Here is an 11937-nt window from a genome sequence, read left to right on the forward strand (position 1 = left end):
CTCAGCGCGGGCTCGGCAGGACCCTGCCGGAGTGTCTGAAAGGCTCGGTCGGCCGGCTGGGCCAGCCGGGCCAGCCGGTGGTGGCGCCAGGAAACGGGGAAGGACTCGGCGGTGCACCCGGGGATCGGGAGAGGCCCGCAGGAGACGCAGGCGCGGTCCCTGGCAGACCACCGTCTCTCAGGCCGACAGGCTTGGGGTCCCTCAGACTCGATCCTGCGTCTTCCGGGCTGAGGACACTGAGGCCTGGGGGGAGGGTCAGACCCTGCGGCTGCGGAGATTTGGGGCCTCTCATCGAGGGGCTTCAGGGTCCCCACCACTGAGCTGGTTTCCAGGACGACGGCATTCGGGGTTTCTGAGTTTGGGGAGATTCGGTCTTTCCGGGCGAGCTGCAGGTTGGGTGCCCCGAGCCGAGGGGAACTGGGGTTTCCGCGCTGTTTGGGGGTCTAGGCGTTGGGGTTAGATGTGGGTCCTCCGGGTTGGCGGACGCGGGCCCCTCGATGCTGAAGGGGTTTGGGGACCCTTAGGATGAGGGCATCTGGGGTCTCTTAGGCTGGACTTTGAAGGTCTCGGGCTAAGGGCACCACGTGGCAGGGCTCCCCGCTTACCTGTCCCATGCCCACCTCTGCCGAGCGTCCTCCCGAGCTCCTGGGCTTCCGGGTGGGAAGGAAGGAGGGCACTTGGGGCGAGGTTTCTGCCCGGATATCCGTGTGGCCACAATCCACCAATCAGTGCTGCAATCCCCCTGCCCGCCATTGAGTGGTCAGAAGAAGCTGAAAGGGGGGGGGGGCGTGCAGAGCTTCCTGGGTTCCGGCCTGGCCGGCGGAAGTCCCGCCCCATCCCGCGCGGATTGGCTACTTTGAGTCTCACCAGCACCTGTCACACAGCCTGTAGCGAGGACTGTACCTTGGAGTTTCCGTGGCTCTTTTGGCCCCCAGTGACTAGTGAGGGATTCACCCCACAGGAGCTTGGAGCCCCGAGCCAGGGCAGGACCTTAGGGTGAATGTGGCCCTCCTGCCATCTGGCAGTGTCTTTGTTTCACCAGACTGTGGTCAGGATCCCCAACTTTCGTCTAGGCCGGTCCTTGCCCTCTGTTGTCAGACCCACTTTCAGCAAAGGCTGCATAAGCAGTGAGGACACCGTCAAGACTGGATTGCATTCCGGGAAACTGTTAGTAAATTCAGATCACGCAATTCATAGACACAAAATAAGTCCCAGAGGACTCAAACATTTAAACACAACAAATGACGTAATAAGTATACTGGAAAACACACCGAGAATTTCACGTCTCAAAGAGGTGACGTTATGAGTAATATGTGCGTTTAAGTAACTTAGGCCTAAAAACATTTCAGAAATAGGAAGACAAGATAAAACAAACAAAACTAAATAAGTTTAGAAATGCTGGAAAAACATGAGTATTTTGCATAAAAATAACACGTTAAATTTGAAGACGGGGGTTCAACAGAGCAGGGTTTGTTTAGCTGCTACTGTCTTTCACGGGATAAAGTGGAAAGACTGGTTTTGGTCCTTACCTCATTTTGAGCACGTAAATATAACTTGATTTCCATGCACCGGAAATGCACCCACTCACTGTAGTTATTACTGTGAAACTGCATAAAGGGAAACCTCACGAACGTGGAGTTAGGGGTCAATGAGGGTGCTGTCACATAGCATCACCTAGGGTCAATTACAGGAAAGATTGTCTGTGACGGGCCCCAACATATAGATGGTACCATGTGCTGCCCGGAGAAACTGACTCCCCTCTGGCTCCCCTCTCTCTCTCTGGCAAGTCAGCCAGAGAGAAGCCATGGTCACCCTGAACTGAGAATTTTCTGCACTGCACTTTCCTTTGAAATGACCCCTCCCAACTTCCTTCTTTCTCCCTGTAAAATAATGTTCCTCTGGTTTACTTGTGAAGCTTGCCTATGACTTTTGCTACAGCTTGTTTGCCCTAAATTGCATTTTTTTTACTGTTTCTGAATAAACCCCTTATCTGTTGTTAAAATAACAGAGCTTTGTTTTTAAGGTCACCATAATTTGGTAGCCTGTATGTAGATTCAGAGGACTCCTAAAATTTCCGAGGCTGATGAGCAAGCATGTGCAGTGTTCTTGCTCTGAAAGACTCAGGGAAGGGTCCTTTGGTACAGACTCTGTGGTAATCAATTTGAGAAAAGCCATCCAGAAATAACATCCTCACACCCTCTGACCCAGAAATTCCACTTTTCAAAAATTTCCCCTAGTAGCCCTGGCCTGGTAGCTCAGTTGGTTAGAGTGTCCTGCCTATATTCTAAGGTGGTCAGTTCATTCTCCAGTCAGGGCACTTACAAGAAGCAACCAATGAGTGAATACAGAAGTGGACCAACTCTCTCTCTCTGTTTCAAAATAATAAATGAAATTAAAAGAAAAATACTAAAAGTTCTCCCCCAGTTATGATTCCCTGTGTATAAAATGAAGTATGTTTAAATATTTTATCCAACACTTATATAATAACAGCTATAACTTTAAACTTTCCAGTAGAAGAGAATTTGTTAGATTATGTTTTGCTCACACTGTCAAATATTATAAAATGTTGAAATGGTCGCGGTTCGATTCCCAGTCAGGGCACATTCCAGGGTTGCAGGCAGGTTCCCTGCAGGCCAGTTCCCAGCAGGGGACGCATGAAAGGCAACCATACATTGATGTTTCTCTCCCTCTCTCCTTCCCTTTCCCTCTAAAGATAAATAAATAAAATCTAAAAAAAATGTTGAAATGGGTGAGAATATATGGTATTTCATTAAAGAAATAAAACCTACTAAGGTGGTTGTAATGTATTGTAACAGAGTAATTTCTAAATAATGTTATTATGTGACAAAAGTATCCTGCAAAACAAAATGTGTTAAAAAAAAAAACCAACCCAGGCAGAAGACATGTGTTGAAAGGAGACACAGGTACTGGTCACAGGGATCAGGGTCTGGGCAACGTGCAGGGGAAAACTTACTTTTCCTTCATGTCATTTGGAATGCTGTGTCATTTGTTTTCTCCTTTACTTAAAAGAAACCTATCTATAAATAGTTTAGTAGATAAAAGAATGGATGAGAAGTAGCTGTTTATATATGTATGCATTTGAAAATGATTCAACAAAATTTCTGCACACCCTCATTACATCCAGTGGCCCATGCTACCTTCCTTGTGTGAATAGAACCTTGGCCACACAAAGTGTCCAATTTGCATCCCAATCTCTATTGCAGTAGGAACATTTCTGTGGTGGATCTTTGCCCACAGAGCCCCGCCCCCCATCTGCTGTGGATGAGAATAAGTCTACCAAGACATGATCTGCCTGGGGAGGAAAGGTGGCAAATCTCTCAAAGGAGAAGGACCTGGAGCCCTTTCCTGAATGGGCTTTTACTGGGTTCATTTTGCACAGGAATACAGGTAAAGCTCCTTAACCATGTCAGGCAGTAAGGATCAGACAATAGATACCATACAAAGAACTACTAAGGCTTATTCTGAGTCAGGGTCTGTTAGCTAAAGGGCTACAAAAGTTTGGGAAACAAACTCATTCCCTGCTTGGACCCTTATCAGAAAACTGAGAGCATTCTTATCAAAGCAGGTTTCACAGGATTTTATGCATTCTTTCCTAGGCCTGATCACCTGGGGAACCTGCCCTTTCCAGCACAAGGCTGCACCACCCTCTGTCATTGTTTCAGGCTTAAGTCAGGCAGGGGAAGTAAGGCAGCCAAGAGATTAGGAGACTTCTTGCAGACATAATAAGGACTCAGGCTATGTCAAAGCTGAGGGAGGAGGGTTCATCACCCCCTCTTGCTATAGTTCCCCAAGTCCTTCCCTGGGTCCTCACCATGATTGTACTTGTCTTCAGTCATTCCCCACTTTGGAAAATCTTACCCATCATTGGCTAATGAATCAAGCATTGGGGGCCAGGCAGGGTAAAGTAAAAGGAGCAGAAGCAGCACCCTTGCCAGGGAGATAAGGTTTGTCTCCAATAGTGGCTTCTGGTCTGAAGGTTGCTCACTCAGCCTTAGCCTTAGAGAGTTTACTGCCTCTGAAACCAGGCAGGGTGGTTCCCAACACATTTCCACAGTGCAAAATATACTGTGTCACAGAGTTACTGTTTGTTTTAGAGATGAAAACCATTTATTATGAAAATGAATTTTATATTTAAGTATTTGATCCAAAGTCATTTGTAGAAATGCTATTAAGAATATTATAAGCTCTGACTAGTGTAGTTCAGTTTTTGTGTCTGGCATCTGGCAAGTAGGGTTCATTGTCCAGCTCCAACTCTGGAGTCTGGCTGTGGAGTCTTGGTTACAGATCTGGGTCCTGTCTCTGAGGTCTGTGGCCTGGGTTTGAATCTATTTGGCTATGGGTCTCAGATATGGGGTCTCTTTAGGTGTGGCTTTGGGGTCTCTGGGTTTGTGTATGGGGTCCTTGTACATGTCTATAAATTTATACTTGTTGGCTCCAAGTCAATGTCAAGAGGTGTTCCAAGGTTGGGGTGTGGTGAAGAAAGAAACCTTAGTGCAAATACCTCAATTTTAATACAGAATGGCCATGAGTATAGAATGGTTGTTAACAAGCTCAGTATTGTCACAGGTGAATTATGAAGCAGCATGCTGTGTATCAACTCAATACTGCTGCTTCTTAGTTATGTAGTGTGGAGGCGACCACTTTCGTGAGGTTCCCCACGGTGCTGCAGACATGCGTGAGTGAATAAATATGGCTGAGACAAGATGAGATCTGTTTGGGGATGGAGGCATGAGCTGTGGCCAGTTTCTCTGGGGAGAAAGAGGCCAGCAGTGGCCAGTTTCTCCAAGGAGAAAAAGGCCTTGATCGCCTTTTTCCATACCCTTTTATTGGGTTGTAATACACAGGAATACAGGGTGGCAAGGATCAAACAGTAGATAACATTTCAAAGAGGTCTGAAGGTTTCAGTCTGAGTGAGTGTCTGTCAGGAAGAGAGTTGCAGAAACTTTGGGAGACATACTTATTTCCTCTCGGACCCTTATCATATGAATGAAAGCACTCTTAGCAGAGCAGATTTCACAGGTTTATCTGGAAGTCTTTGTGATGCCAGATTTTTTCCCCAGGGCACGCTCTGGCCAGGCAAGGAGCTGCACCTCTCCCCATCAGGTATTCAGGCTTGAGGGGATTAGAGCTAGGAAGCACTTCTCCCAGAGAACATGGGGACTCAGGCTTTGACAAAGCTGGGGGGTGAGATTCCATTGTTCTCTGTTGCAGCCCCCTGAGTCCTTCCATGGAGGCCTCCCAGGTGATTGAGTCTGGCTTAGGTTGCCCCCCACTGTGAGGGGTCTTACCCGTCATTGACTTCCGACCAAGCTCTGGGAGCAGGGAGAGGAACTGAGGCAGCCTTTGCTACCAGAGACAGGCTTTGTCTCCTGTGGCTCGCATTCCAGAGGTCTCTCTCACCCTTAGCCACAAGGAATAGAGATACAATTCCTAAAACTAGGCAGAGCGGTCTACAACAATGTAGCATCAGGGCTGTGAGGAGGCCCTGAAGTGAGGCAGCCCTGGGGCAAATTCCCTCTCCTGCTGAGCTGCTTAGAGCTTCTCCACTCATCTACATGACTTCTGATCTAAACCTTCATTTCCTCTTTGCTGGGCTGTATTTGCACATGAAGAAGTGAAAATTGCAAAAGAGCCCCTCTGTATGGTGAGATCAAGCCCTGGTGTTGTCACAACAACATACAAGATTATTATTATTATTTTAAAATTATGCCAAGGTTTCCTCTAGTACTTTTTAAGTGCAAACTGAGATGGCCTTTTAGTTGTTATTGTTGCCACTTACTTAAATTATATAGAAAAAATAAAAATAACTGAAGATCATACCCAAACAGGTAAGAACTGCTATTATATTAAGTATATATGCTTCTAAACAAGGTGGGGGTGTGTGTGGTGGGATGGGCGGAGGAAGGCACAAAGGAAAAATTGGGAAACTATAATAACAATTAAAAATCATTTAATAAAAAAGTACATACCCTTCCAGACATCACTACTTGCATATTCCCATTCTTCCACTTTCTCTGGATTTATTATTCCAGGTTTGTAATATGATGCAAAATTTGTGATTTTTCAGGCTTTTTTTCTAATGTGTGGATTTATCACTACCTTTTCCCAGAGTGTTTTTAATGTATAATTTTAATTATCATTCACTTTAAATTAATTATAATTTAATTTGTGGGTTATTTAGAAGTGTATTTTATCATTTTTAAACATAAGGACTTTCTAGTTATCTTTTGGTAGATAAGCTGCAATGAGAACAAGAAATATACTTTATATAATTTCAATCCTTTGATATATTTTTTTGAAACTTGCTCCACAGTAGAATATGGTCAATGTAAAAAGAACAACAACAAAACCAAAAAACCCTTCAAGCTTGGTTCTGTGCTGTCATCTCTTGTTTATTTTGGGAATAACCCCTTAGTGCTGGTCAACAAGAAAAATGGTTGATTCTGGTGGAATATCAATGGCTGTTGATGGCAATTGCCTTGGACCAGCTGCATCAGGGTCCAGGGATTCCCAAAGGTGGGTAAGGAGTTGACAGTGGGTAACAGACGACAACACGCCTCAAAGGACAGTGAAGCTCTGTTCTGTTTATTGCAAGTACAAGCAGGTTTTTATATTTTCATTTTAGGTGATGATTAACATTTGCAGTATAGCATGATCAGTTAAGCAGAAAAAATCAATGCAAAGGTAACCAGGAAAAATACAAGAATTTCCATAATTTCAGTTATGTTAAACAAAAGTTGTTTTGACCAGGAGAGCCATTAATCAGACAATTAGAAGGAGCTGTATGTACAGAATTTGAATGTCTTAATTGTATATTAAAGTTTCTCAGAACTTATCATGGGGCAAAAGGATACGCTAGATTGAGTAGAGGTAATAAGAAATTTATTATAAGGTCTTTGTGATGTCTAACTTAGCTATCTATCCTTTTTTTTGTCTAAAATGTTTCTCTGTGTACTATAAACTCTGACTCTTTAGTAACTGTTTCTATGTGTTTAGTTTGTAATAGTTAGCCAACCCTTTTTAAATTTCTTTGCCTGTCTAATTGATATATATTCTTATTCAAGGTAAAGGAGGGACTGTTACTCCAACAACTTTTAAACATTCAGGGACTATTTCATTAGAGGGAACTTTGTTCTCTGGTCAAGAAATTATTTTGTACAACTTCATAGGAATTATGTGAATCAATGAACCTGAAATATAAGTGTCGAACAATCCCACCACCTTTTGATTATCAAAACAAACACATAAGGAGAGATATACAGGAAGTCCAGCCACAGTTGCCTCTGCCTTGCAGATGCATCTCAACTGTCCCGACTGTATCCCTGGGCTGTGGGTCGGGGCCTATATAGTTTTTACTTGTCTTCTTGGAAGACCCTTTGTATCAGGGAACAGTCATGGGAAAGTCTTTCTAATCTGTTCTTCCAATCCCTCAACTGTTGGCAGCACAACCTATGTTTGCAACAATAACCTGGTTCTTTATTAACTGGCCTAACTGTTAATTTAAGAGATCTAACTTGTTTTTCTTATTTCTGGTACACCATGGCGGTCCTGATCACTTTAAGTTGCTCAAACCAGGGTAATTTATACAACTTGACATGTTCTCCCTTATGGTTAACAATTATATTACCCTGGCTGTTGTACTCCCCTGTATAAGGGAGAGGGGAATCTGTGGGGATTTTTCCATCCTTTCAGACACTTTCATGGGGAATACTAATGTTTTCCCCTAAACTGTTTCTTCCTCTTGGGTGATTTTCACAGGAATAAGTAAGTACAGTGCAATGGCCATATTCAGTAGCAAGAGTAAAATAATTAAAATAAAATAACCCATTTTGGATGCCACATTCTCCTCCAGGGAGACGAATTCCTTGAACTTGACTCCTCCATGCCCGGACCCTGTCAGACAACATGGTTGGAAGAGGACGTGGCAGGCAATGGTATTTAGAATTGTATTTTATAATGTCCCAAGGTATGGACTGGCAAGTTACCTTGTGACTGGTTTCTGGATGAGGGAAAAGGATGCAATAAATGTGTTTTATGTGCCATTTGTTGGAACTTGATGTATAGTGTAATAGAGTAAGGTTTTTAGAAGTTCCAAGTGTGCTTGAAAATCATTTATAATTTGCTTTGTTCGTTGCGGCTTCCTTAAACAATGAAGAAAATAAAATATTAATAAAATAAAATTTAACCCAGGAGGTAAAAAAAAAAAAAAGAAAGAAACTGCTATCATTCTATACCTAAAAATCGAACGAGCCCTTTTGCCAATCCTCTAATATATGACCCAAGTGTGCATCTCTGCTGCCATCTAGTGGGAATTTTTGGGAATAACATCTTAGTACAGGTCAGCAGGAAAAGTGGTTGATTATAGTGGAATATCAGGGACTGTTGATTTTTTAAAAGACTGTTGCGAGGTGCAAGTCCCAGGTCCCAGTGCCAGTGATCAGCTCTTGGGATCACTTTTTAGGAGCACACCATCTAGGCCAGACACTGGATTTGGGAGTGCACCATTGGTTCTTTTCTTTGATTGTATCTTTAAATTACTTTGTGTATACAAAAGAGTAATTTATTTCTGCATGTTATTTACCACACAATTTACTAAGTAGTATTATTTGTGATAACTTTAAGTTGATATTTATGAGTTGTCAAGGTAAATAAGATATCATGAAATAATAAAATTACGTTAGTTTAGCTGTATGGAGCATAAAAATAATTAAAGCTTGGAATAAACATGAAGAAAAGTTAAAAATGTGTTAGTTATAAGTTCACTAATAGTTACATAAAATAGTAATATGATTCTTAGCATTGTAAATGAGTTCAGGACCTGAAGCAATGGTGTTTTAGAAATCAGAAGTATTTTGTAAGTAAAATTTTACCCCTTATAGGTTATCTGAGGAACTCACAATATGGCAAAGGTCCACGTTTTCAAAGTGGAGAATGTTAGATGGTGAATTCTGGAATGTAAATGAGTAATATTGTAGATTGTAAGTAATTTTAAGAAACAATTGCAGAGTGATTTCTGGGCAGTGAAAAGGGACAGTGACCCTCAGTGCTGTGGTTTATCACACTGTGGTTCAGTCTCTTAAAGTGTCAGATCTTCCTTGGCTCCCCCCTTGGCTCCCCGCTGTCTCCCCCACGGTCGCTCGCCTGGTTGGTCGCTCTCCTGGTTGCTCGCTCGGTCACTCACTAGGTCCAACCCTGCGCCTGGATTCCTCGTGTATGGATTCCGCGCGCTTGAGTCCGTCCGACCGAGTTTTTCTGTGCAACCCCGTTTCACCAGCCGCTGGTTTCGCCCCTTACCGGTCAGGCTGAAGAATTTGTTGTTAACAGACTTCCGAAAAGTTCAGTTTTCCGTGTTCTGGCTGTGTTTTGTGTTGCTAATATTTAGTTGTCTCTAAACTTGGTTGTGTGAGAAGGCACGGCACATCCACCTATGCCTCCATCTTGGCGGAAGTCTCCCTCACAATTTATTCTGGAAACAAAATGTTTTCCTTACATTTCAGTAGAGAACCACATGTGGATATGTGTTCAAGATGGGTCCCCTTCTTGTACCCACCTAATTTCTATGGAACCCAGACATCAGTGTGACTAACCTAACTGTGCTGGTGAAAATAATTTTCAGTGCTTGATTAGGATACTTTGAGTATGTTGCCTTTCTCCAGCGAGGCACACCATGGTCTGTCTTCAGTAAACATCTGCCATGGATGGCTCTCCACTTCAACTGGTCTGTCGGACCCGTGGGGCACCTGCACACCAGGAATCTCCGGAATGACACTTGAAAATACACTTGTGACATGTTCCATCACTCACAGCAATGTCTCCAAACACACCCCCAAAAATCTTTCTTTGCCTTACACTTGCACTTGGACCTTTCTTGAAATGACAAAGCGTAAGGGGCTGAAAATGTTGCTTATGTTCTTCCATCTTCAGAGTGAAAATGGCCACACACACATTCTCCAGTTGTGACGAGATTTCTTTAATGCAAGCTGGTATGGCAGGTGTCACAATGCAGTCTAACAAAATGGTTTCAAATGATGTAAAGGCAAGTGTGTGAGACCAGAGCCAGGTGATGGGGTGGGGTGTGGCGGTGGGAGAGGGTGGGGGGCTGAACTGACATTTTTACCAGCACCATTTACAGCAAAGTTCAACTGGCATCACAGCCTCGAAATCCTATACAATATGTTTTTGCCTTCATAACACTGAAGCAGCGTTCACTGAGAATAGATGACTAGAAAGTTCTGTTGTTTGGGACTTCTGAAATACATTTCTACAGAATCGCTGAAATAAACTGCCATTGGATTTACAAAGTAACTGGACCTGAGTGATGGTAAAGATGCTCCGTAACAAAACTTGAGAAAGAAATCTTCACCCTTACATGCACAGCTTAGAAATAGAAGCTGGAAATGCACATGTTTTGCACCCATACCAGGAACCTAAAATAGTAGACAAAGTCCAGGGAAAGGGAAGAAATAAACCTGTAGACATGTCCCAAAGGGCAGGTACATACAGTGATGGTGCTGGTGTTTTACTTTAATTTTTTGTGTCTCTTGTAGCAGCATTATATATAATTTTTACCTCCACATTGTTTTAGGAAGCTGCAACAGACAAAGCAAATTACAAACGACTTTCAAGCATAACTTGGCACTTGGAAAAAACTGCTCTATTATGCTACAAAGCCACTTCCAAGAAAGTCCCATAAAACACGCTTATTCCTCCCTTGGCCATTACTCTGGAGACTAGTCAGAAGATAACTGTATAGTCCTGACATTTAGATGTTTTCAAATGCACTTGTAAATACCACTGCCATCAAAAGTCATTGATATTTCACTGGAATCAACCACTTTTCCTGCTGACCTAAACTAACATGTCATTCCCAAAAATGGCCACGAGATAATAGCAAAGACCAACACTTGGAACACATACTGTACTGTGGGCTTGGCCACAAGGTTCCTTCACTTTTTCCAGTAAAATGCAATGACAGGCACATTTCTTCATTATCTTTAACAATGTGAGTGGTCCGTGGTTTCATCATTTACTTCCATTCTCTGCTATCATTTGGCCAACTTCACCATTCCACCTGCCCACAACATTGTTATCTTTCAGAGCACAGAACTCTTCCAGGCCCCTTTTACAGTCTTCCATGGACCGGAAATTTTTCTCCACTAAGAGAATTTATAAAAAGCTGCTGAAACACCTGGCAGTCTGAGATACAACGTCTTATGTGTACTGTGGATGTATCAGGACAGCCGCGCTAGGCTGGAACCGTTTTCCCCTGGTCACCAAAGAGAAACGTGTTCTCTCACCTTTTCCTGATGGATGATTGATTACACATCTTCTGCTGACAAATTCAGGACTCTTCCCCTGGGGCAGTGAGTTCCACTGGTTCAGTGGGGAGCAGTACTTTGGAAGTAACCACCTGGTATACGGCAAGGAGCTCCTAGTACAGGACTCCCTAGTGATCCCGCCATGTCCACAGCATACTTGGGTGAAGACCACAGTTCGGAGTGGCTGGTGGCCCTGATGAAGAGCACTGCCTTCGTGTTCTCAAGATCTCTCCCACTCCACATTAGTGTCAAATATCAACGATTCATCCCCCTGTCCACAATGTCTTGGAAAGACAACATTTTTCTCACATATGAGCAGACAATTTGATGTGGAAATGTGGTCAGGCAGGGAATCCTTCCTCCTCCCCCCTTAACTTCTGTGAACCTAAACATCAAAGCAATTAATGTAACCATACGGGTGGAAATGATTTTGACACTGCTTAGGGGTTTTTGGGTATGTCACCTGTCTCCCACATGGCATAATGTGGTCTCTCCTTGTTGAACATCTGGACTGGATGGCTATTGACTATGACTGGTCCATCTGACGTGTGGGGAACCCTCACACCAGAAATCTCCAATGAGAAACTTCAAAAACCAC

This window comes from Artibeus jamaicensis, unplaced genomic scaffold (assembly GCF_021234435.1).
Source record: "Artibeus jamaicensis isolate MK-2021 breed Jamaican fruit bat unplaced genomic scaffold, CSHL_Jam_final contig_662, whole genome shotgun sequence".
Lineage (NCBI taxonomy): Eukaryota > Metazoa > Chordata > Mammalia > Chiroptera > Phyllostomidae > Artibeus > Artibeus jamaicensis.